We start from the raw sequence: 25,696 nt of genomic DNA on the forward strand, positions 1-25,696 counted from the left end.
CTTGAGTATCTGGAAATGTAGCTCCAAGCTTCAAAACTGCTTTCCACATGTTGCACAAGGAATGCTCTGCCTCCTCCCTGTGCTCTTTCCATTCCCAACAGAACCCGAAGTTCCCACTCTTTGAGATCTATAAACGGACAAAGAAAGTACCTAAGTCTCTTGCTGTAACCCCACCACATTCAAACACCAAACAGCCCCAAAGAGGAAAACGAAACTGCAATGTATTTGATAACAACCAACAGGCAACACCTGAGAAGGTCATTTAGGCTTTACTTCATCTTTCAGGCACTGTAGGTAATTTTAAAGTAACACAACTGTTAACTGGTTACTGCATCACACACCCAAACATGAGATATTTACAGTCACCGAACAATATGAAGTTTAATGTCCCTCTCTTCAGAACAGGAGATACTCAAAAAAGAAAGTGGGTAATATGATTAATTACAGGGTGTTAAATTGTACATTCTAACCCTGGAGTCACATAGGCATTGCCACTCTAACTCTCTCGCAGCCACTTCAGCAGGAAGCTCCTACCATTCAGCACTGGAGTTCCCACACTTACACTGTGCCTGGAGGCAGAATTTGGTTTGGAAAAGACAAGTATTACAGCTTTCTGCCCAATTTTGAAGCACAGAAGAGGCAAAAATGCAGCCATGTACACAACTGAATTAATTGTTCTCAATCATGATTTGCACCATCACCACCAAAACATCTTCAAAGATCTTCCTTTCTTCCTCTCCTCTCCCCTAAAAAAGAAACTCACATTTCACTTGAATATCTGTGCTGGGAAACTCTTTAATCACCAATCTTACTTGCCAGGGCTTCCCTTACTGGTATTTCAGTCATCAGACCACCTGCTCTTTGATTTGGACTGTACCTTTCTCATCCATGTACAGACTCTTAAGATATTGTGCATTTCTGCCCTTAGACTTCAGAGAAAGTAAAAGAAGTCACTTCGAACTTCCAAAAATCAAATCTTGGTCTACCAGCCCATTTTTAAGTTCTAGATCTCTGAGACCCAACTCAAATAGTTCTTCAATGTCTTTTGAAGCTAAATACCTAAATGGAAAAGCTCTGCACAGGTAGGTGGGAGCAGCCAAAACCAGAAGTTTATCATAGAACCTGACAAATTTCACTTAGGAGGGGAAAAAACCCTCTTGTGGGTGTCTGCTACTAAAGACCACTGACGCATGCTCTCACAGGCAGCTATCACCTGCTCCAGTCAGGCCTGCAGCACACAGGGTCTGTAAACCCCTTCCTTCCCACTGGAGGACAATGTCTAGAGATGTGACAGCATGCGAGACCCCCACACCATGTGTCGTGCCTGTCCCTCCCCACCACCATTTCCCACACCCACTTGCACTTCCCCATCTCTCAGACAGATCAGTCCTCTGGGACTGCTGGTTTCTTATCTTCCCTGATCCAAACACCATCAGGTCCTTGCATTCAGTTACACATTCCTTGACTTGCACCACAGCAACAAGAAAGTAAAACCAGGCTTCTTTCACCAGATGACATGCTCCACCAAAACCCTGGTGCTGAGGAAAGACAGGCATGGATGAGAAAGCGTGTCCAATCTCCCTCCAATGCATCCCTAACTCCTTCACAGGGCTCTTTCAGGCTGCTGCAAACCTTATGGTCTCAACTTTGCTAACTCTGGAGTCTACAGACAAAAATCCAAACCCCAAGAACATTAAAAAAATGAAACAAAACCAGCACTGTCAGCCAGGATTTTCACAGGAGGCTGGTCTTCTCAGAGCTTATGTATCCAGCTGGAGAGGTCCTAAAGTGGTTAGATTTTATGCTTGCTATTCCTTTCAAAGCTAGTCTCTAAGGCTGGAAGTAAATCATCAAAAAATCTAAGACTCTTGTGGCTTTCAGAAAGTTTGGGAATCAATGCAAAACAGCACTCTGAACTTTGGTTCTTTCATGCAGGCATTACAAGACCAATTTGTTATAACATATTTAATGGTATCACAGGCCCCTATGTATTTACATTGCTCTGCAATACTGAAGTTTTCCAACCCAGCAGCTTTAGATCTGTATCACAGTGGGGCAAAAGGGAAAAAAATACACCAAAAAAAAAAAAAAAAAAAAAAAAAAAAAAAAAAAACACAAAAAAACGCTCTACAAAGTTGTAGGCACTTCCCGAGTCTGTAAATTTACAAACACAAGAAAGCAGCCAGGAACTGTTAACTGAAATCCAAAGGCAAAACCCAAGCCAGCTGAAAAATTCATTTCTTAGCACACAAATTACAATAATCCCTGCTCTTCAGAAGACATCCAGGCATGAGTGGTTTGCACTGTGCTCTACAGTAAACAGCAATCTGGGCAAATTCATCAAGTTCAAAGTCCAAAGCTCCCACGGAAAATGTCTTGTTAATAACAGTCTCAATGTGGCAAGGACTGTGGTTCGAGTAATTCCTCTCATCACAAGAGCAGAGGTATCAGAGAGGAAGAGAAAGGGATTCTTACACATGCTGCTCCCCAGATATTTACTACATGGTAAGACAAACAAAAAGCCACATAAACAAGCTCTGTAAGGAAATTTCACATTCTCTACACAGACATCACAAGACAGGGGACCTTGGCATCATCACCTCTGCAACACATCAAGACATTTTATTTACAATACCACTAAGTTTAACCAAGTTACCAGGAATCTAGACCACCCATAACTGCATGTTATTTGTTAATGCTGGGCAAGAGAAAGGTACCAGGTAAAAAGACTCTAATCTAGTTACTCAGTTACAAAATGAGGTGTAGACTAGCCAGATTCCATCTCTTTGTTCCTCCCTTCCCAGCTGGAGGGCTCCTCATATGCCCAACCCACATGCCACACTAGTAATTCAAACCCAGAAATGACCAAACCAAAGCTCAAGTTTTACTTTTCCTGACTTCTGAAGAAGCAGGTAACACCAGTAAAGTTCAAAACGAACTACGTTTTGTCAAATTTCCCTCTGATGCAGAATGCCAAGAAGCATCAATTAAGAACAAAACTATAAATGCGCAGCAACTTTCCCTGCACTCCCCCCACCCCCACCCCTTCCCTTTTGCACTGATTTCATGCACTGTGCTTATGCAATTCATCACAAGGAACCTTGTGGCAGGTTAGCAAAGGGTGGCGGGGCAGGCTGCCCTTGTCCTGACTCCCTGGGAGGAGCAAGCAAAGCCGGGAGAGATGCCCCAGGCACAGCAGAAGCAGCACAAGACACTGAGTTTTGGCAACCAGGTGGTACCCAGTCCTACAAGGATCAAGGCAAGCCCAGCTCAGAGCTACAAATTAGGAGGAATCTCATAGAAGGAAATACCTACATGGAAGAAACAAAAGTCAGGACTGAACCTGGGACCACAAAGGCTCAGCATCCTTTTAAGCACTCACAGTAACACACCAGAGAAAGATACCCAAGACTTGAAAGAGTAGAGAGATTACCACGCTGCAGAATGAAAAGCCAACAAAGAAAACAAAACTTCTTTTCAAAGTTGATTTATACCACCTCTTTTGTGGAGTAATAGAGCAGGTTAAAAGCAAAATCCATGCCTCCTTCATGGTAGAACAACAGATTTGCAGTGGAAAATCTTGGCCAAAAATTCTCAATTTATCTTTGGCAATTTAAACCATTTTCACATAAATGACGCTGAGAAGGCAAAACTGACTGACACTTTGTTTCACAACACATCAGCCAAAAATCCTGGCTCTTATGCTTCATTTGTTATCACAGCCACAGACTAGGGAGTTCACATCTGATACTTTATGCATAAATATAATCTACCTACACTGAAAAACACACTGGAATAGAGTCAAGGCCTGAGGTGTGTAACTTCCAGGGATTTCCCTTCCCTTAAGACAGAAAAGCACATCATTTGTACAAAATCAAAACTACTGCAGAACTTGGAATTTAACAGTTTTGATCTAAATTCCAAGTCAGGCTGCAAGTGAGATGTATTTGTGTGGCAGTCAAATGATTAAGGTATCATTTCTGTTGGGCAAAGGCAGCCTACCATTTTCAGAAAACGTTTTAAAATTAAAACAAACCCATCTGATTTCAGCAACAGAACAAAACCACTGATAGGAGAGGTCTTTTAATCCAATAAAGTGAGCAGCAGATTGTAAGGAGTCAGTCTTTTTCACATCTACTGAAACAAACCAGAACTATGGTGGCTGTCCTCTTTCCCCACTCCTCCCACACATCAACATAATTGGTGTTTCGGAATTATCTGATCTTGAATCCTTTTACGTCTTACAACAACCAGGACAGGTGCAGTACCACAAATTTTTATTGTTATTAGGAGACAGAACTCATGCCTCCTTCACATGGTGTCTCCTGCTGGTATCTACTTTTTTTTTTTTAACCCACGCTTTCAGCAGCCGTGCCTGCTATTCATAGCAAAAGCCACAGCGGAATCTTTCAAGGCCGCTGGCAGTTGTGGTTACTCGGCTTCTTATAAACACAGCGGCTTCCTGCCAAGGCTCCCTTGCTACATCAGGTTGAATCATGGCATCCCTCACCGCCGTGACCCCCAAATGCAGTCATGCCACAACTCTGTCTAGTTCCATTAACTACACTGCAGTGCGATAGCACTTCTTTGCCTACCTCCAAAACAGCCTGCCTCTTCCCTAAGCCAGCCGAGGGGCTGCCAGCACACTCCTTCAGGCTGCCTTCAGTTTATCACATTTTCATGTTTCAGAAATAACAATTTTCACTAATTGCCTGCAATCCGAACTTCATGGTATACCTTTAAATATGCCGTGGTGGCAAATATGTAATCCTCAAGGTAGGCTCCTATTCGTCATTCACTCTTCTAAGCCCACAGATACAAGCACAGGAAATAATGCTCTTAGATTAAGTGGACAATAAAGAATAAAAGCAACTTCTTTTTAACTAGGTGAAAAAAAGGTGAATTAAAAGAACAAGCAGGAGCATCTTATTGCTCTTTGGTGATCCTGTAGCGGATACATTTATTGCACAGCAGGACATTAAATGTGTTTTCCCATACACTGATAAATTATAAATTATGTGTGTCCTACTTCTGGTAGTACCACTTTTCTTATCATCTCTTCCAGGACTGAGTCAGCTAATAGCAGCCTTACCATTTCTGACCTTTACTTCATCAAAAAAAAAATTACCATTCTGCTGTTTAAATTAAGGATTCTGTCTGCAGCCCCTAATGGTCACTGTTTCACCCACTCCCCAGCAACCCCGTCAGTAACAGCAGCTTGACACTGAAACAAATGCATGTGAGGCTGAGACCAGCTTCTTCAGATGACAAATGTTGAGGTGCCCCTTCAATGCGGCTGGCTGAGAAGTTTCCATCCCCTTCAGATCACTCCATCTACCAAAATCTTGACAGGCTTGAAATGGTGATGCTGTCAGTGAGCAAGAAAAAAATATGTGCTGCTCAGGGAGCAAAAGGAGGAAAAATAAACCCCACCCTCCCTCCCTAGCTTGTTGTGTGTCTGCACCTCCAGCTGCCTTGCTGCACTGTGCCAGTGGGTAAAAACAGATGGGCTTGACAACTTCACTGGATCTCTCAGAGGGGCCAGTCGGCAGAAGCAGCAGTTCTGTTCCAGGTAGAAAAGGACAGCTTATTATTTCCTGTTCCCCAAGTCTAAATGTTCATTTTCATTTTGACTACATGGGAAAAAAAAGAAAAGGTTTCTCTTTTGAACACGTAATCTGAAAAATTCACACATTTACCTACTTCTGGCGAGTAAGAAAACTTCACCAGTTTAATCTGGTTCTGCAAAAATTAATCTTCTGTTCAAAAACTAAGACAACCTGAAAGTTATGACTGAAGAGATAATCTCTCAAACACAAGCAAGTTTATAGCAATGAAATGCTCCCCGTGTTGCCGATCTAATTCTTTGCACCACTTCAGAGCAAAAGCATTCCTGTCCAGAAAACCTGAGGACAACCCCAAAACTGACAAGCAAGCCCAAATTTCACACTTGGCTATTCTGCCACAACTTTTGGGTACTCTGGAGAAGTTGACTAGAAAGAGATGTAAAGAGCTACAGGGGCACACCAAAATATGACAGTTAAGAAAAGCGTGCAAGAGTGAAAGCACTCAAAACACCTCTGCAACACACCTCTGATGCAACCAGGAGGATAATGGATGTTCAGCCTGCTAAACAGTACAAGATAATTCAGAAGCTGATCTAAGCTCTGTACGCTTTCTTAAATGCATATCAGCAAGCTCACCATAAGGACATTTGTGGTAAGCTTTGTTCCAACAAGATCGTAAATGAGCGGGCAGTATTTTACCATCAGCATTTTACATTTCAATACACAAATTCATGCAGAGTGCAAGTGCCTGTGATGCATCACAACCTCACAGCCCTGCCTCCAGACAGAGCCTGAAGAGCAATGCTGCCACAGCTGGATCTACCCCAACCACCCAAGCTTGCAGAGCTGTGTTTTGGGAGACTTCAGCTTCTCCCTTGAGCACCTCAAGATGCAGAGGAGCAAACCTGAATTGTGTTTACAGGTGAGATGGCATGGTCAGCACGCTTTTTTCTGGCCCGTGACCACTCCACATCGTTTCAGGATCAGATTACCAAAGATGTGAGTTGCCCACGTAAGATATTAACCCAAGCCCAGGTGTGGTCACGATGCTCTGGCAGCGGTCACAGGTTTCAATACTACAGGAGGTTTTGTAAGGCAAAAACGTTTGAACTGAGCAGATGTGAGAAATCTATGCTAACTATTTCACCACCACCCAGGTCATTTTCCCAATCATCTCTCCACTTCAGAAGCTTCAGAAACATTGCTAAAGCTGCTACATCCTGGAGCCTATTCTCATTCAAAGTCAAAATTACCAAGAAGCTTTTTGAAATTTTAACTCATGATTTATTTCCAGAAATAAATACGAGTGGTTTGAGTAGAAAAATTGGCCATGAGAAACCACAAAATAGGAAGGAACTGGACAAGGAACGGGCTTTAAGAGCAGCTGTGATAGTCATGCCAGAAAGTCATCATGACAGCAGCAAGGCAGGGTGTCCTGGTCACCTATGTCATGGCTGCATAGGCCTTCACTTCCTCTCTACTAAAAAGTGCACCTTCTTTGTAAGGTGCTTTTAAGGAAACATTCCTGCTTTTAACAAAAAAAACATTTTTTACCCTACTGCTTTAGGGCTAGCTTGTGAGAGCAGTCTTCTGCACAACTGCTAGCTGACTTCTGTGAACACTCTCACAGATTGTACCTTTGCTGTAAATACTTCTGAGAGTTTTGTACTTCGAAAAAACTCATCTCAACTGACAGCACAAGAGCATTGGTAGAATTTTCAACAGCAATCACTTAACAGGTTATTGCAGGTGAGAGCTCCTCAGAGTCAGGATGACCAGAGCCCAGAGCACAAAAGAACTGCTCAGTTGTCTCCAGCCACACAGCACAGGACCACTGCATGCCCAAGGTGAAGCAAACTCTTTACAACACCTAGAAAACATTACTGAAAGAACCCTAGAAAATTGCTGGGAACTGTCCACTAAGGAGTCATTTCACCCTGTCAGGCTCACAGGCCTCTGAAAGGGCTCACTGGCACAAACTACTCAATCCCAGCACTACAAGGCAACTGGGCCAGTGACTACTTGAGCTACTGCCCAAGAAAAGCAAACAACACTTCTCCCCAGGACACAGAGACTGTGCTGGAGATGCATCAACCTTCTAGCAAAGGAGAGAGGCCAACAGCAAGGTTCATGAACCTTTCACAGCAAGGAAGAGAGGCAGAAGCAGCAGCCAGGACGCAACCCAGCTGCACTGAATGAGAGCACAGGAGAGGGGAGGAAGTTTCTCAGAGGCAACAAGGCAGGCAGGCTAGAATGGTCAAGCCTCCACACCAAACTCGTCCTGTGCTCTGAGGAACACGAAACATGTACATCAGCCTTGAAGGAGCTGGGGGAGGCAACACTGGATCTCACGGGGTCTCATTCTCAAGCACAGGACACAGTGCTCTGTGTGATGAAGTCCAGAAACATCAGTCTCAGGAGAGGCTGTTGGCTCACCTCCTCCTACAGCTGTGCATTCCAGTCATCCAAAAGCTCTGTGCCAGAGCAGCCCTGCTGCTGGACACCCCTGCTTACATATGAATTGTGAGTACTGATCCAGCCACTTCACCATGGTGATCTATCTTGTCCTTGACACCTCAAATAGCCCAGCGGAATACTGGCGACAATGCACAGTGAAATGGATGGGCTAAGGGAAAACTTGGGTTCCTTTTTTCATCTGAGCTTCAGTGAACGAGTTTGCTGATGCTCCATCCAGAATAACAAACCCACAGGTGAATCGGCATTAACTTACTGGGTACTTCAAGGAAGCCTAAACACAAATTATCCCTTAATCAGTACTCTAAAAATAGTTGGGGGGGAGGGTCCAGACACAGAGAAAAATAAGTAATTTAGAAGAACAATGCTCTGGCAATCACCTCACATTCACTACCCTTGGGAGAAGAAATCTCCCCTTTATAAGCTTGCTCTTGGGAATAAAGGAAATTCATTAACTTGCCAAATAAACTTTCAGGAGGGAAGAGAGGAAGACAACAATTTCATGCCTCTTCCCTAGCCAAGACTGAATATACTTACCGGTGAGTGAAGGAATAAACCTCATTTGCAAAGAGGTAGATCAGAAGTGGAGAAGAAATTAGGAGGAGAAAAGAAGAAAAAAGCACGTAATTTGTTTGGATTTTTTAAATAGCTCCACTAAATCATGGAACAAAATGACAGGAATTCAGAGTGAAAGGAAGGAGTGACTAATGAGAAAATTCACACATGCATGTTCACCTCAGTGCCTGACCGATCTGATAATCGCCCCTTGTATGTTATGTAAATCAAGTTTTCAAGAAACTTTACCTTTTACTCGGGCCTTGTTGTGGGGATACATCAAACACCAAAACTATTGCACTCTCTTCAGGTTTTGTTACTCAGTATTTTCTGTACCAGCCTCCTCAACTTACACCCTCTCAGTCTGCAAGGTGACAGAACTACCGGGCACTTGGAAGAAAATTACCTATAGAAAACATACAAAATATACAGAATTTCAATTTCTTGGGGGACAAAGACAGGGATGAAGACACGTGCCAAGAACCACTAGGGGAAAGATCTTTAGTACTTACATCTAAGGCTCATTCTTCAAGTCAAAATTAAGTAAACATCTAAGAGGTTAGATACTTTCCTGGCATGCCACTTAACATCTCTTCCAATGTTTACTAGCACAGAGCAGGGTGAGGGACACCTGCCACCACCAGCTCACCTTCCTGCAGCCTGCAGAGGAGTAACTGGGGGATTCGGCTCCGACTCATCAAAGCAGAATGCTGCCAAAAACTCAAGGATGATGAAGGCTGATGATGGTGGAAGCTATAAAGAGGAAGGTAAAGGTAAAAGTAAAATATGTACCACTGGACTTAAGTATTTCCACTTCTCTACAGCAGGCAGAGGTACTTTTGAGTAGAAGAGGGTGGAACTAGGCTGATGGGCAACACTCAAACTACCACGAATTGCTGCAGTACTGTTAACAAACTGCACTCAATTCATCTCTGGCTCATTTCCATCATGTTTTATCAACTTGTTCAAAGTGAGCATTAAGAACTCTTTAGTACCTTGCTACATTTGTTACTGCTGAGCAGACAATTGCCAAGTAAGAATCCATCTGGCACAGTCTACTCATGCCCCAGACAGTGGAGGTCACGATCTGGAAAAGTTTGACCTTGAACTTACCTGAGTTTCTAACTTCAGCTGAAGTTACACACGTGTAAGACAACTGAATGGCAAAGAAAGGTAGAGGTGTAGTGCCTCTCTGATGCAGCAGAGCCCCACCTACTCCAGAATCTTTTTTACTTCTGAAACTATACAAGAAATATTAGGAATTTATTTGCCTTATTTTTATGTCATGTATTTGAAAAACAAAGTTACCATCAATAAAAATGTTAAGTGATTCCTGAAATACAAGCTGGCCCCAGTATGTCCAATGCTTCCTCCTCTCTCTGACCACTCCCTCCCACAAAGATGCATCAAAGTATCAAATCCTGTTCCGGACTCCTTGAGGAAATTCTTTGTCTGAAAGTTTTCTCTAAGAACAGTCCACAACCGACTTTTTCACTTCCAACATAGCAGGATTCAATGTCAGTGCCCCAGCGGCTGCATGAATCAGAGGTGAAGGAGTGAGCTTTGAAGCCTGGCCATGCAGAGGCCGTCCCACGGATGCCGGAAGCTCCAGCACACAAAGCACTGACACCACAGAACCACAGGGACCAAACCATTACAGCACATCACAGAAAATGCCTCAGCTGAGGAACCAGTCCTGGGCAAGCCAGTCTTGCCTGAAGATCTCTCTATACATGCAGTAATGCACAAAAAAAAAAAAAAAAAAAAGACAAGCACTCAACCTCTTACGGCATTTTCAGCCAGAAATGACATGAAGTAACCTCGTTTTTGCATTTCTTGTTCAGCTATACATGTTATGGCATAAGAATTAAGCACCATGTCAGTAGCTAGTGTCACTTGATAGCTTACTAAAGCTTTGTTAAACATAAGGATTTGCATGCTATTATCAACAACTGTCATAAACTTCCCAGACTTCAGCAAAAACCTCCCAGCTGCCATTAAACTGTTAGCACTGTCTTTTGCACCCCCCCCCCCTTCTTTTTTTCCTGGAAGTTGCTGACCTCACAGCAGCAAATTTCACCTTATTCTCACAGCTCACACAGCAGTGCTGCGCTGGTAAACAACCCTCTTTTCCACCCAAAACCCCTTCCCTTTGCACTGGGTTGCAAACCCAGCAGGACCACTCCTGCCTGCAAGCACCCTCCCCATGCACAGAGCAGGCCTGAGTACCAAAATGAAACGCGTGCCAAGAGCATAGCAGCTGCCACAGGCAGAGATGCACTCCACTTTCAGCGGCAGCAAAGCCCTTAACTCTGTGCCTCCTGTCTCCCCTCAACAGACTCTGGTAGTCTTAAGTTTTTCTTTCAACTTTGACTGATGGGTGGGGACTAACAGGTTGCTGGAGTGGGGGAGTGGCTTTGAGCACCCATCATAAACCCGCACTTCAGATGAAGTCTGTATGCCGGACTCAGAAGTCTCCAAAAGAAGGCAAAGTAAAGACATAGACCAGAAGACATTCAACACACAGTAAGGAACAAAGTTGTCTCCTTGACAAATAAAAATTTTGAGCAAATACACTAGATGAGAATGCACGTATCCTTTGGTCAGAATTGGCCTGAATGTCAATAAAAAATAAGAGGAAAATGAATGGCAACAACAAGGACAAGACATGGTGGGACTGGGGGGTGGGGGCGTGGGGGAGGGGGTAACCAAACCAACCAACCAAGCCCAACCATAAAGAGTTGCAAATGGTTTTAAAAGCTAAGGGAAAAGTAATATTGATGCATCTTGGGTAGATTTGATGCAAGAAGCTGCTTTCTAAGTAGAGAGGAAAAACAAGAGGAGGTCAAGAAGAGCAAAGAGCCAGTGAGAGCAGTGAACCATCACTGCTACAAGTGAGCTCCCTTGCTGCACAAGCACCAGTTGTACTGAAATGACAAATGCTCAGAAAAGAATAAGACAGTTCATGTACAACACAGCAACAATCAAATGATGAATGGTTGAAACACACAAAAATGACCATCTTTATCTACACATATAAGTGCAATATCTATAGAACACATTTTAATATATATACAAACACTATGTAGCGCATTTTGCAGTCACAAGAAGGACTTGTCCACATTCAAACTTTCAGCGTGATGCTGATGTGCTAAGACCTGAGTTGTTTTTCCACTTGTTTTGACTTGTTTGTGGCTTTTTTTTTTGTGGTAAGTATCACCTCACTGCTCTCCTGTGTGTCTGTTTGTGTCCATCTGTTCCCTGGTGTCTTACTCTAAAGACTCTTAAAAATTCCTTTGTGGAATGCTTATCATAAGAGGATCCTGATCTATGACCTGTCCTGTATAAATAAAACAAATAAATTATTTGAAAATGGAACATTTACAACACATTTACAGATAAAATTCTCTGACAGAACAAGAAAAGCACAGCTCAACTCTGTGATAATGCAGAACAGCTGATTAATATAACTGACTAGCTTTTCTGCTCTCAAAGCAAATCACACAATTTACAGTCACTGAGTCTTTGGATGGACCCAAATGAGGAGATCAGCTTCTCTTTGAAGGGACCCCCCCATGTACTCTGTTATTCTTCATGGCCTTCTGATCAGGCACTACTGTTAACAAAACTGAAGTGTGCTTTGAGTACTGGTCTAAATACAAAAAATCCCATATAAGAGATCTTGGCAAATAGGTTGATTACAGTATTCATACACTTTCTGAAAGACTTACTGAAGAGGAATAATCCATTTGGAAGCACTTTAATTCTGATATAATTCATATGAAGACAGAAAAAATAGTTTCAAAACTACTTTTCTAATTTCAGTTTAACAGAGTTCTGATGCACTAAACACAAATAGCGTTATGTGTTCCTATAGTTGGTATTTGAAGAGAAAGATCAAAATTGTTCTTCTGCCCTTCATTCTAGTAGAAACACTGACAGAAATCCCATACTATCCAAAGCCAGCCTCTCCAAGATTTCAGCTCCTTTTCACTGTTACGCTACAATTCTCAAGTGCTAAAACCTGAATTGTATTTTCATCTGTCTGAAACCATTATCCTGGTAAAATTTGTAAACCTTTAAAGTGACACAATGTGAAGAACAACTCACACCATTCACAATCTGTACTGATGAAAATGACAACACTTCTTGAGAAAAGAGGAGTTACTATCTTCTTTGTGTTGATATTAAACCAAGTTTAATGGTTTTATGCCTGTGAACACAAAGGCAAATGATGCAAAGGTAATAATTGCTATAGCTGCCCCTCAGTACCTCCCAAATGTGGAAGGGTAATAACTGTCTCCAGTTACTTACTCATACAAGAACTTTAAAGGAGAGCCATCTTTAAAGAATGCTTGTCATTAACATCCTATGCTTATTTATAAATAAATACAAAGCCCCCATTTTTCAAAGTCTCAATATGAAGACCAGAATCTGTTCTGTTTCAAAAGCAGATGCACTTTTGCAGTACCCAACTACAGACACCCTATGGGTAAATTTTCAGGCTAATTTTACTGCTTCAGTAAATGCACTGAAACTGCATCTCTAGTTCACATCCAGACTGTCTCAATCCAGTCTAACACAATCCTCAGTTTTAGTAGCTTTACAACAACACTCACCCCCCTCACGTAGCATCAGTACTTAAATAAGAGAAAACTGAGCACTGACAACATTTCACACAAACAACCTATACCAGGGATTGAAAGGGAAAGCCCTTGCCTACACTCCCACGTTCCCCAGTCTTTATCTTCCTCTGCACACTACTGTATCAGCTAGAGAAGTTAGGCACTGGGAAGAGAAGGCTGTTGCCCGATTACCTGGCTAGATTTCAAAGCCCAAACAACAAAGGACAGGGTAACAACGCCACATAAAGGGGGAAATTATACACACAGAGATTAATTAAGAGCGAACAGCTGGCAACAAGACTGGAGGAACTTTTAAGTGCTATGAAGAATGTATGTGCAAGCTTGAGTTAATAGTTTCTTCTATGTATTATGCTTGGACAAGACGAACAATGCTGAGTTCCTGTATTTTCACAATGAAGTTAGCTATTTTCTTAGACAGGGAAATGAAAGTAGACAATGCAGCAGCAGTATGTATTTAATTCTTTTGGTATCACCTGCATGTGAACGGAGGCCTCTATTTATCTGCTGGGCTTTTATTACGAAAAAGAAGCAAACAGCAACTCAAATCGTCAAGTATTAAAAAGAAAAAAAGGTAAGTTTTTTTTTAACTTGAAGTCCCAACAAAACAAAACAAAACAAAATCTGCAAGAAGGAAAGTTGAAAAGTTAGCAAAGAAAGCACCAGAGTATCTACAAACTACAGGATTTTTCACTACTGGAAATCCAAACGCTAAATATAACGAAACTATGAAGGAATACTTCAGTTTAGCCATAGTGACAATCAGGACACACCAAAGTAACACCCCAAGTAAAAAGGCACTAGTGACAGAACTGAATGTGAAACTCCACTGTGCAATGTGCCTGCTGCTTGCAAACTAAAAAACCTTGACTTTTCAAAAGCACAGTTGTTTCAAAATAAATCCCTCAGTGGCCATTTTAGATTTTGACATGAAGTGGTTTATTTCCCTTAATAGATACTCTTCTATCTACTGTGCAAACAGTGAAAACTTCACTCTTTAAACTTTCAGTAAATCCAAAGTTAACACACTTTTTTTTCCCCTATGCCACAGTCTTTGTATATTTGTAGAGTGTCTCAGCTCCAGCTGAGATGAACCTCTGGTTCAGAGAGGTGTGCTCTCCAGCCCCCTGCAAGGATGAAGCTTCTGCTAATGAGGGGAAAGTAAGATAGAGTCAGAAAAGAGCCAGATGCTGTGCAAGTGTGCACAACTCTGGGCAAAGAGCTGCTCTTACAACCTGGATGTACCCCTGCAGAGGCACAGGCTCTTCAGCCGGGAATTACAAAGCCTACCAATGCATATTTTCAATATTCCCTGTTCACCAATGCAGGTGGCACCTAGCACTTTCAGCACAGCACTTCCAGCAGTTTAACACTTCTGAGCAGACCAACCTTACTCCCTCATTCTGTGCTATTTGGTGAGTGAATCTGGGTGTTGCTGCCCTCGCTCTGTTATCAACTGATTTTCTCCCAAACAGCCTATCGTCAAGTGGCAACCCAACCAGTCCTCAGCCTGACTACGAAGATATGAGATGTCATGGTCCACTCTACTTCCCACTGCCACCTTACCAAAAGCCACCTTGGTCCTCCAGCAGCTCCCCTCTCAATTGCTCACCTTGATCCCCAACTCTGCCCTGCTTTAATTCAGTTACTGATTAATTTCAGAAAAACAAAATATCTTTTGTTTAGTTTACAAAACTCAGTAAGAAGCAGATGCTGCCGCTCCCTCCTCTCCACTCCCACCTCTATCTCACCCCACCACATTATGAGAAAAATATTCATAATGGTCCAATTAAGAGTAGGTTTTTAAGTCCTGTCCACAAAATCTCAACACTCATTAGTGTGGGACCACCACCATGACTGAGGTACACCACAGTATATGAACTGCCCCATGTCTTGCAATGTTATTTTCTGGACAACATGCTCATTTGTACATTCTACAGTATTTCACAACACCTGTAATGTTTCAATTCAAAAAACCTAGCCAAGTAAACACATTTCCCATTTTGCAGAGACATGCTTCTGCAATTTGCTAACTAAAGAGGGTGTCTGGCAGTATCTCAGATATGATGACGGTTTTTTTTAAGAGCACATTAAAACTGGGCTGCTTCACCTTGCCATTTGACAATTGAATCATTCTCTCTTAAACCTACAAATTCTTATTCTCTCAGTAACTTTACAATTTACCTATGCCCAGTCCAGTATATTGCTGTTTGGGGAATGTATTTTCAAGTCATACAGATCTGAACCCAGATCAAGTAAATCTGAAACACAAGTCCAGAATAATTAGTTCCTTCCAGTCAGTGAGAATGACTCCCTGGGCTTTGCCAATTCTACCATAACTTCTCTTCCTTGTCCTTTCCTCTTCTCAGAGGGAGCCATCTGGCTCAAACCTCACATGCAGCAGTGACAGCTTAGTGACAGACACAGAACTGAAGACATGAAACAGCCCTTTCTGATTCGAAGGACTTAGCATCACCAACATACCTCCACACTAGCTCCTCTCATGTAGAATCACAGAATGGCTCGGATTGGAAGGGTCTTTGAAGATCAGCTAATTCCAAACCTCCCTGCCATGGGCAGAGACACTTTTCACTAAACCAGGTTGCTCAAAGCCCCATCCAACCCAGTCCTGAACACTTCAAATGGCAATTTCAGCTTAAACATTAGAAATATCATGGAGTTGAAGACAGAAGTCTCCATCTTCCTCTAGCAGAAACAGCTCTCTTTCTTTCTTTCATAATCAGGTTACAGATAACACAAGTGCTCTGTCCAGAAAGCTCTAACATCTTGTAGCTCTCATGCCTGGTAAGACAACTGGCTGATAGTCAGAGATTCACACACATTACAGGCTGAAGGTAAACAAGAAAGAGACACTTACTTTCTACTTGAATTTTCTCTTTATCTGTGCTTTATGTCACCTCTCACTTCTTTCATCGCTTTATTCACACAAGTCAGTACAACCTAGAGTAAGACCCGATGTATCTGAGGACTGACACTGATGCTGGGTTGGAGCTGTTTTAGAGCCACCACAAAGATGAGAGGTGCTCTGAGCCCCCAGTATCATACCAGCAGCAGCTAAATAAATATCACATAACTGTTTCTAAATCTACCTATACAAGCTAAAACCAGCAAGGATTCTAAAACTAAAAATAGCATCAATATTCTGCCAGAAAAACAGTAAATATATGAAGCTCTCTTGATGTCTCTACAGGAGTGAGTTTTTGCAACTACCAATTCAGTGGTTATGTCCTAGAAAATCAGTAAAAAGCAATAGGTCTAAGGGTGTTTTCCCCCAGCTCCTCCCTTAGAAGCTACATACCTTACATGGTTACTATTCTAATCACTTAAAGTGAGTGATACTCAGAAGACACTCATCATATTATGAAATGAAAAAAACAATAATAATAAAAAAAATCACACTGCCATCTCATACATTTTTATCTTCTACTTTTGTATTCTAAGAATTCTTTGTATATCTTCACTGCAGTTACTCCTTCGTCCTTCTGTGTCTTCTCTACAGATTCCTCTGGAGGCATTTATCTTACAATCAATCCTGCAATATGAAATTCAGTTTGTATTGGCACAATGGTTTCACATGAAAACAATCCTAATTTTAGCAGAACTCTTATGCTGCAAACCCTTGTTCCCATCTTGACTAACTTTGCAGTAACCCATGTAGTTTATCTGGTTACACAAAGAACTAGAGTTAATTTGACATCATTATCTTCCCATGTTTGCCTTCATACTCAATTTCTGAGGTGTGGTTACAATCCTCAGTGAAAAATTCTGTATACCTGTTCTGACTTCAGGCTTACACAACCCTACCTTCTGCTTTGATTATCTGTGGACTTCAAAAATAACCAAGCAAAAAACCACCCCACCTTGAGACTCAAGTGCTGCCCTTTCTCAGTCTTCCTTCTGCAAACAAGAAGTAGACTTTTTTGCAGTTTACTGACCTCCCCTTCAGCTTAAAGCTTCACCATACAAGTTATCAACAACAAGAATCTCCATTGTTTTCTGGGATTTTGCAACATTGCCATTTTCCACTTTTCTGCATATGAACTTTCTTTTCACAGGTCCCTAATTCCCTTGTCCTGGTCATTAATCTTCCTGCCTCCTCACAGCCTCTTCCTCCGTAATCCATAGCCATTGCATGGGATAAGTCAAGAGCAAGCTGCCATCACCAGCTAGAACGGAAAAACAATACAGATGAATCCTTCCTTAGCATCCAGGGAGACAGCTTTGTAGCCTTCAGGATGTTAGACAATATTTACAGAACCATTGGGCAAAGCATTTATGCTTAGTTCAACTGGCTTGGTGAGAAAAGTAGCACCGTTTGGCCTTTGCAGGAAGGTTTCTGCAGCGTTCTATTTGCTCTCAGTCCTTTGTCTCACAAGATACACAGCTCACAGACACAGTCATCTTATCTGACACATTGACCTACAGGTTTCAGCAATCCTTGCTTGCCTACACCACCAATACCTCTTCATACTAAGGACCTGATCCTTACAAGCACCTGTGCAGCCACCTACCTGCATCCCACCTCCTACTTCTACAGTAAAATCCTCCTACAACCCCAGATGAAGGTAGATCTAGGGTCATCCTGCCTTAATTAACATAGCTACATAAGGCCACCCACCATAAACACCTTTATAATCTCCAAGCAAAGCACAGTTCATAAGGAGTAATGACATTTTGTATAAAATGTGAAAGACATCTTGAGGTAAAAGAATCCAAGGGCTTGAGACACAAAGTCTTACCCTGGTCTAAAACAGAAGCACAGACTTGCATGTACATATTCTTTCAAAGTACATTACCTTTTCATCCTAATACTTCATACCTTCTTAAAAACTGTGCCTTGCCACCTCCTCATGGCCATGAAACTACTAGCACTACAACCAGCAGACAAACACATGGCTTTTCTCCAGGAAAATCCAAGATCTCACCTCATCTCTGCTCTGGAGGTGTTCTCCTCTAGATTAAGAACACAGGGAATACACGGCTTTTCCACTCTTAACTTTGAGAATGGCTATAGTGGTGCTTTCATGCCTCCAACCACCTGGTTGCTCCTGTACACCTTAGCTGTTTTGGGAAATGAACTGAGAAAGTAACGCAAGTTAAGAATAACTCCGTGAAACTGAGTGAAACTGAAGAAGTTTGGGCAATTTCTTGATTCAATCCAGTTTGCTGACAGCAGAAGCTGAGTGACAGAGGAACATGCATCATGGTGGTAACCGTAACCACATAAGCCACTACTGACGACAGAAGCACAAATTAAACCACAGCCAGCACCACCTCAGTTAGATTGACTGAACCAAGACCTGCTCCTCGCTAACGAGTGCACAGATGCAGTCTTTACCTAGCAGTCAGCACTCACAACATGTACGCAATACTCTGCTATACGCTTCTTCTCTCATACTGGTGCCCCTATCCACCCCCCAGCACGAATCAAACACCAATTTCAAGATAACCTAACACTGTGCTCCAGGGATAAAGCAGCTTTCATTTCAAAAAATTTAATGAGGCCAAATTACGACCAGCAGTCTTTAAAAGTAAGTGTATATGAAAATTCCTATACAATAAAACTAACTTATCCAGTAAATGGAATTTACTTAAGTTTATAACACGATCTCTTCCATGAACATAAAAAGAAGCACTCAAACTAGCCTCCACTGAGTTTTACAAGACATGAATGATAATTTACAGTGTCTAAACTTCACCATGAAAGAAGTATTCCAGGTTGCACTCCATCAGTGGCAAGACACTAACTATTTGACCTTCAAGTTGACTGTTTAACATTGGTGAAACTGGAGCCAGGGCTCCCAGTTCAGTTTCCCTTTTCCAGTAAAACTCAGATTCTTTCCAGTCCTCCAGCATTCAGAATTGGCTATTACACCAAGAAACACAGAATTATTATAAATGTCATTTTGTGGACATGTAGTGACTTTCAACACGGCCAGAACTCTTTAGAGATATTAATTTTAAAGCCTGAACCAACAGTTTAGGATTACCTCTAAGCTGCAGCTTTCTGAAGTCAATATTTGTAAATCATGTTTCATGTTTCCAAGGAAACCAAGTGGGTAATACCTCTTGCAAACAGCCTCCTTCAATATATTTTTCATGGCTACAAGGCTCACAGAAGTTATTCTCAGTCTGACAAAGAAGTTACGCTTTTCCTTACATCTTCCAAAAAAATATCAGCATGCAGAGGCAGCTGAAGTAATGTACACAGCAAGCATCTACAGAAATCTCTGTGGAGCCTGCCATCTGAAGCACACATCTTATAACCATTGTATTACTCAGCTTTTGCATGTATTTTTCCCAATGGTAGACCTAAAATAGTAGTCCTGAGTAAATAGCAACACATTTCTTTTGCATGTGTAAAAAATGAGGCACTTATTAAATGACTTCCAAATTATCAGTCAGTACATCACTTACAGTGTGTATCTCACCATCCTCTCTAAAAACATTACTATGCATCTCATAGTAAAGTTCAAAAGTTAATGAAGATAGAAATAAAATTGAGGAACAGAGTAGCATGTTGTAACATAATGCTGCTTTACTTATCTTTTTTTCTACTATTTTTCTTATTTGACAGATATTTACAACAATTTAAGGCATGACTGCTCACTGCATCCTGCAGATATAAAACAAATGGTGAGGTGCACAAAATATACTCAAAGTAATTTTGTTGATGGGATTTTTGGAAGAAGCAAGATTATAAGCTAAGTAGCAATACCGTAATATCTCTATCTGAAGAAGAAAGTAAGGAAAAAGTAAGGTCTTAAACAAAAAAAACCCAAATTTATGAATTCCACTTTGATAAATGTGAAGACTTCAAACTTTAAAACAAGATACCTACAACAGTATTTTTGTGCTCTTGCACACTGAAGGCAGATCAAAGCAACACAGAAATCCATTTTCCTGTCTGTTAGAAGTTCTGTAAGACTTCTGTTTCCAAATAGCCTGGTAATGCGTTTTTAAATTATATATTTAGAAAGCATTTTGTGTCCAAACATTCTTGCTGAAAAACAGAGATTTTGAAGCCTCACCAAAAGAATACAGACTGGAAAAATACGTATCACACTCTCTCAACTGCTCACATCTACCTACGAGACACCTTCAGTGACTGTTTTAATGCACAAAACATCCCCAGAGCTCAAGATGCTGCATTTTGCTTACTCAGAGAAACTCAGCACTGGCTAAGACATGGATGCTTTTTGGTGGCTCAGGGTAACCAAAGAAACACGAGCCCTTTGAGAACCTCCTCCGGATGTAACACACATAGAGACAAACTCATGGAATTGGGCTGTAGCAATTCACTGCATCCAGCACGAATCTGCAACTTACAAAGACACGTATTCAAGAACAGCACACAAAATAAAACCCAAAACCTCAAAGGAGCAGCCAGAAGACTTCTGACATTGCAACACAGGATTGTTCTAACAACAAAAATGAACCCATTGCAATAGAATCAACGCAATATACCAAGCATCACGCTAGGTACACAAACTTCTTCGGCAAGAAGTGAAAACCACTTTCTGTCTTGCAGCAAGTCTCAAAGTTGTCGGCAGAATACAAAATGTCATTTCACAGCTCATGACTGAGATGATAGTAATGGACAAGATGTTCAGGGGATAATAACCAGTGCTGCAATAAGAGAAATCCATGTTGCATGGTATAGATATTCAGCAGCAAGTAGTTTTCAAACTTTTTTTTTGCTCAGTCAACACTGAGCAACAAAGGGCTTTCTTTTGCCACCATTTACTCATGAAACACACACCTTCACATTTCTTGGACCATTTAATCCCATACCCCTTAATTTAGTAGCATCTTTCCCCTGCATCCTACCTTTATCCCAGAGAAGGGCAATATACACAGAATCCAAGAGCACAACTGGGAAACAGATGGGAAAAAAAAAAAAAAAAAAAGAAATACTTTCTCAAGATTCGGGAAGCAGAACAAACGTGAGGACACATGGAAAAGGCAGACCACATCCAGACTGCAAGGAGAAGAAAGGACCCCTGGGACCCTCCTGCTAGACTGCAAGTGAAGTCACGGTCACCTCAAACCGCAGCTGTCCCACTTACAGAAGAGCAGGACACAAAAAGCATCTGACACTCTGATCTAAATGAAAGAAATGGAGTAGCTTTCCATGTAGCAACTTGTGAGGTACTACAAGCTTTTCCAAAGGTAATACAAGACACCAGCACTGAGCCACCACATGCAGCTCCAGTTGCCTATGGCACCGACCCAGAAACCAAGGGGTTACTACTTCACCACACTGTTTTCAGGAACTGCTGCAATAAACCCTCAGCAGAAATTCAGGGCTTCAGCGACCTATAACATGCCATGTCATCTATAACATGAAAATGTAAATTAAGGCACGATTGGTTTTTACATTTAGAACTGTGCAATAGAAACTAATTTTGCATTTAAAAAATCCTAAAAACTCAAAGGTAAAAACAAATAAAAGGGCTAACAGTCATCACATGGAGAAAGCAAGAGCAACATTATTGGTGAAGAACAAGAAACAAAACCTAAACATTCCACTTGAATTAAAAAATGAGATCCGTATTAGTCTTTGGAGGGAAAAGATTTTAAGCTAATGACCACAAATGCTTTAGGCTCACGTTTTTTCTCTGCCATGCAAAGCACTGTACTCAGATGACGAAGTTCAAAAGTTCTGTGTCAAGACATTCATGAGCTTTATTCAGGAGCCTTGCACATCACTGCCAGATAGTACAGGGCTACTTTTTAATAAACTGGTGGTTCCTAAAGAACATGAAGATCATAAACAGCAGCAAGCTCAACAGAGGAAAGTGAAAGAATCTGACTGGAAGCCTCAACAGACACTGCACTGAAGAACAGTCTGTCAAGGGGGAGGGACTGGAGCAAATGCTGGGACTAACAAACCACCAAAACTCAATCTGATCTTAATCTGGATCTTATGAAAGTGGTATCTTTCCTCACAGGCCAATGTGTTTTGCAGTACCAGTGCATGAGGTGATTCTAAAATTAGCTTTGTAACGTATTTAGTTTTCCTTTTTTAAAACACAGGTAAGTAAACACCCATTTGAACTTCTCTCAAGAGCATAAAGATTCTTTCATCAGAGAGTCTCCATCGTGCTGAGATGTATTTCTAGTGCTCTTTACCTGGTTTTTTGCTCTCACACATCTTGAAGCATTAATAAAACCCTTCTTTGGTCCACCAGTTTCCAGTTTTCTAACTTGCTGCACAAGGCTAGACTGCACAATGGTCCTTGTTTCCAGCCCTGATCCGTCTCACAGGATCTGAACTAGTTACGTCAATTTGCAAAAAAAAAAAAGCAAAACAGCCAACAAGCTTCCTTCTCCCTCGTTGAGGGAGAAATTACCTTTCCAACTATACTATTTTTTGATAGCTCTGTGTCCTACATCATTTTGGCTGGCTCCATGACAAATACAAGTAGAAAGGAAGTTAACATACTGAATGAAACTACAAAAGGACAAAACTGGCAAGCAAAAAAATCTTGCTTTGGTCTTCAAGAAGTTAGGGAGAAGGCAGAAAAAAAAAATCAAGTCCCATCTTTAGTTTCCCTGTACAATAAGGTTACTCATAATCACAGTTTTAAAGTCAGAATATGCAAAAATTGAGTTTCATTAGGTAATCTCTTGGAAAAGACTGAGGAAATTGAGCAGTGTATATCTAAACACTGAAAAATGTCTCCAAAAAAATGAAGTAATTAAAATGAAAAGGTCCAGTTTGTTTGAGTACCAGCAGGACTTCTAAGATAAGACTACTGTTAAAGAGCAAAACTTCCCCAGGTTGAGCAGAGCTCAGCAAAATCACCAGGTATTCCTACAGGTAACTCTTTTAAAACCGGGATGATTAATGAAAAGCAGTTGCAGGGGAGAGGGAGTGGACTATCCCAATAACAGTACTATTAAATTTGAAATGATCTTGAAAAAGCATAGGAAGAAAAACAAAACAAAACAAAACAAAAACAGAGTAAGAGACTTGATGATCTGAGAAGTGCAGCACACAGTGAATGTATCAAACACTGGAGCCTGGGTGCTCCTGCTCAGCTGGTATCTTTGGTAATGAGCATCCTATCTCATACTTTAGATAATACACGGAATAGACATACCCAAAAAGACATCTGAGAACTGGGGTGTCAGTGTCATCAGCTGAGAAAAAAATAAGTATTTGAAAAAATTATTTCCATATGCAGCTTCACAAAATAAAGAGTGGCAGGCTGATCCTACATTTTGAAAATGTTTAGAAGGAGCAGGCTAGAAAAGGCTGCTCCAAAACCTGTCAGGTAAAGAAATGGCTTTTTTCCTGAAACATTAATATATGTTCCATTGAAAAATTCTGACTCTTATTTAAATTTTTCACAAAAAATTACATGTGAATTTATGAAACCAGTTTACATTCCTTCTTTCATCAATGCCCAAGCCGTACCCATTTGCCGTTCATGTTTCAAAGAAACTACTTACCCTATAAAAAACACAGACTAAACAAAACTGAAACACAAACTAATCAATAAGCAGGTGCAGAAAGAATATCTTATTTCTCACAGCTAATTCAACCACCACAAAGATTATTCAGAAGTTGAAAAACCTACTGAGTTTAACCTAATGAGCAAAATAAACTAGGTAAATATGTTTCTCTTACAGTATTTTAATATAAACAATATGCTGATGGGTGATAGTTACTAGTTCTAAAATTCCCCAGGGTATTTTTAACAGAGATAGAGAGTTTCTCTTAATAACTAAGTACTATTTTTCCTTTATGCATTATAAAACTTAATTGCAACACTAATACAATTTATTAAGATACTTAAAGTAACCTGACATATCAAGAAGAAACCAAGATATAATTTAAAAAAAATATTTTAATGATGTTTTGCATGGTGTACAAACTCCAATTTCTAAGTATAGTAGACAAAGTCAGTTGTAAAACTGAACTACCCAGTAAATCAGAAACACATCAGCCACACTGTAATATTAAACATCTGAAAATACAAACACAGCAAATGAACATTAACTCCACAAACTTTTAAAATACACAGGTATCTATACAATGCGTTCTCTCAAATAAAAATTTGAGTGTACTCTGCATAAAGACTATTTTGTCTGCTGTATATCACCACACTAAGCATCCTTTACCCAAAAGACAGCACTGGGAATGGAAAATGAGTAAGAACTACAGAAACCAAACAAGACAAACTGATTGTTTAAATCGAGTTTTCCTGCCCACTACTTTGAAGTCAAAATGATTTAAATCAATTCACCGTCTTTAACAGCCACAAAGTAAAACACTGTTCAATTATGCATATTCTGAAAATGAACACAGAGAAGGAATTGACAGGAGACTGGTTGACCACTCATTTAAGAGACAGAAGTATAACAAGGTTAAGTGGCTGGAAGCCAAATAAATGGATAAACTCAGGGAAGAAATAATGCATAGAGATTAGAGTAATTATAACCACTGGAACAGCTCACCAAGGACGACAGTTGATTGCCCACTGCATAAAATTTTTTACATTACAAACATCTACTCAGAGAATGTTCCAGCTCCAAGACACTATGCACGGTTTGTGCAAGACAAGGTGATACTCTACTGATGGCATTACTTAAATTGAATTAGATGATCACAATGGTCTCCTCTGATATAGAAATCAGTGAAACTACAATTTGATCCCACACTGTAATATATATTTCTTCTCACTTCACTAAGTCCTGCCTCCAGTGAGTATACCGTATTCAACTTGTACACTTCCTGCGCTATTTGCTTAAATGCCAAACTGTCCACCACCAGCTAAGACTCTGACAATCTGTGGCTTAATTCAAACTTCTTCATCCAGGCAGAAATCCTTAAAAGTCTTAGCAACTTATATGCTGGTTAAATGTGGCTTTGCTTCTACGGCATTTCAGCACTGTCAAGATGCTTTTAGGACACAATTTCTGTACTTGACAAAGCTGCCAAACCTCAAGTTCAAATGAGCTGCAGTCTAGTCATTCAGCTTTTAAACTGAAAACTCTATAATGTCTGTCAAATGCTGACTGGAATTACTGTTTTAGATCATACCAAATGACTGCCACAGCATGTGTCTCATTGCTGTTCTCTCCTTTAAAAATTACTGTTATAGATTCTTTGAGAGATTAGAATTTTTGGGTTTTCTAAACTAGTTCTAACATCATCTAACACAAGGAGAATATTTCCACTGATTATTTTTGTATTTCTAATACATTAGCAATATGAAAAGGCTTTTCACACTAACCCCATGTTTCTATTTTTGATATCACAGTAATATGCAAGGAGTCACCTAGGGTATGGGAGTAGCCCTGGCCTGCTCTGGTCTGAAAGATACTATGGAACCCACAACCAAATGTCGGGGAACACCCTCACCCCACCTTTCCCTCTCTCTGCCACAGAAAGCTGTGCTTTTGGGAGGGCAGGCCTGCTCC

At 40.9% G+C, this 25,696-nt stretch overlaps 1 protein-coding gene across 6 annotated transcripts in view; it reads right to left on the reverse strand.

Annotated features, from left to right (window-relative positions):
- KLF12 (KLF transcription factor 12) overlaps positions 1–25,696 on the reverse strand; it is a 236,030-nt gene that overhangs the window by 201,435 nt on the left and 8,899 nt on the right. For 5 of the 6 annotated variants that reach the window (XM_066176287.1, XM_066176288.1, XM_066176284.1 and 2 more), the window contains exons 2-3: positions 9,247–9,350; positions 8,847–9,003 (exon numbers count right to left, since the gene is read on the reverse strand). The exons of the other annotated variant lie outside the window; for it this stretch is intronic. The gene's annotated coding sequence lies outside the window, so the exon portion shown is untranslated. The remainder of the gene's footprint in view (positions 1–8,846; positions 9,004–9,246; positions 9,351–25,696) is intronic. 6 annotated transcript variants of the gene reach the window in all.

This window comes from Chamaea fasciata, unplaced genomic scaffold (genome assembly GCF_029207755.1).
Source record: "Chamaea fasciata isolate MVZ Bird 193981 ecotype frontalis unplaced genomic scaffold, bChaFas1.0.hap1 SCAF_2, whole genome shotgun sequence".
NCBI lineage: Eukaryota > Metazoa > Chordata > Aves > Passeriformes > Sylviidae > Chamaea > Chamaea fasciata.